We start from the raw sequence: 2111 nt of genomic DNA, 5'->3' as shown, positions 1-2111 counted from the left end.
TCTGACTGCTGCTTCAGTTGTATTAGTTATGACTGCTGGTAATGTGTACTTTATTCTGATAGCTAGGTAACTATCTTGGTTTGGTGATGATCCCCTATTCTAGACGCTACAGAATTTTAATGACAGATCTTTCTAATATGATTCTATTTCCTGGCTTGATCACTGGCTAAATTCCAATCTCTAACCACTATACAACCTAGCTGCAAGAGAGGGAGGTAATAGAAGCCCAACATAGTGAGAATAATTTTGAGAGCACTAAATCCAAGAATGAGGAAAGGAAAACAAGGAACAAGAGAAAGGGGAAAACACAGTGGCCAGAGCAAGGAGAGGATCACTGCTCAGGACCAAAGGGAGGATAACATCTGACATAAGAGAGGAGATAAATTCAGCCCAATTTTTTTTCTGTTTTCTAGCCAAAGAGAAAAACTTGCTAAAAATCCATCTTCAATTTCAGGACTTGGGATGACATTGTCAATGGGAAATTTGGATGTCTAGATTTTACCCCTGCCCTTTGAGAAACCCCAGAACCAGGCACACCTGTTTTGGGGTTGAAATATAGACCTTAAACTGTTTGGAGACCCTAGTGTGGGTGGGATTAGTGGATGTAGTCAAAATGTTTAGTGCCTTTATTTGTCTTAGAAATTTCTCCCATTGTATTAAAGTCCTCTCTCAGGAAGCCCAGCTCTTAGTTTGATCCTTTCCTTTATAATTCATATAGTTGACCACTCCATGATACCCCCTGTAGCTGGCTGTAAACCTCTTTGCAGCATGCTTGCAGTTTGTCTATTCACTAGCTGTATCAAGATCTCCAGAGGATATAAAAGATCTTCAAGTTCTGTCCCTCTTCTGAGTGTCAATCTAGTGAGGTTGGCTCTCCTAGGGGTCAGTGATCAGAGCAACCAGAGGAGTCCTGAGTTTCAGGCCTCTACATGGGTATGTAATGCGCAGCTCTGTGTGGAGGCCTAATTTAGTATTGAACCCTTTTCCTTAATTAAAGAGTAGTTTTTCTGAGTATTTAATAGTTCTGTGTTTTCTCAAAGTTAAAAACATCATGGGGAAGTATTCTCTCTACTAACATCTTTAATAGGGCCTTCCTAAACTGACATATTCATCAATCCCATAGTTGTAGTCTTTCTTGGCTAAAATATGTTACTTAATATCTGAAACTATACTTATTTTTTGTATATGTATCCCTAATACTTGGAATAGTGCCTCGACCATAGTAAACACCTAATGATTTTTCATTCTTTCATTCATTCATTTACATAGCAAAAGGTATAATCCCATAGATACACTATCACAAGAACACAAAAAATTCAATCATGCTTTCAATTTGTGGATTAACAAAAGATCAGAATGAAAATAGCAAGTTAATGTATATTTGGTGAGTACAAGTAAGGAAAATGGAACCTATATAACAATATTTCAGAAATTAGGAGGGAAAATGATCAGTTGTAATTCATATGAACATGACAATGATCCTCCGCCCTCCAAGAAATTATGAAAAACTAACAGATTTTAGCAGAATAAATGCATTAATAAAATATAAACTAGTGTGAAAAATTCCTAAACTAAATTTTAAATGATCATTGGGACTTTGGGTCATTGTATGAAAAGAAATAATTCACAAGAAAGCTACCTTGGCATTTTGACTGAACAGAATAAATCATACTCTGTGGAGTTAAAGTTTCAGGAATTCAGCCACTTAAGTTATGGTTGAGTTTAATGGTGAAAGAATTCTTAAAGGGCATGGACATTGGGTATGGGAGATGGTAGATTTCCTCATAAATCTTGGTGTCCCGTTACTCATTGTCCAAGGGATGAAACTGAGAACTTTAAAAAAAAAATCTGAAAATATGGAGTTCCCAGGTTTTACTCACTGCATTTATAGCAGTGTCCACCAAAATTTAAGAGTAATATCCTTAATTTGGCAATAGTCAGTTGCACCTTGACAATCCCAACCCATCTAAGTGATTGGAATTTGACAAAGAAGGCAGAGGGACTACCATAAAGATACTAATTTGGATTCATCCTAACTAAAAAATATAACTATTCTAGATTCATGTGGACTATTCTTTAAACCTATTATTTCAAGAATTAGAAGTATAAGG

This window comes from Gracilinanus agilis, chromosome 1, assembly GCF_016433145.1.
Source record: "Gracilinanus agilis isolate LMUSP501 chromosome 1, AgileGrace, whole genome shotgun sequence".
Lineage (NCBI taxonomy): Eukaryota > Metazoa > Chordata > Mammalia > Didelphimorphia > Didelphidae > Gracilinanus > Gracilinanus agilis.
This window is presented reverse-complemented; position numbering follows the sequence as displayed.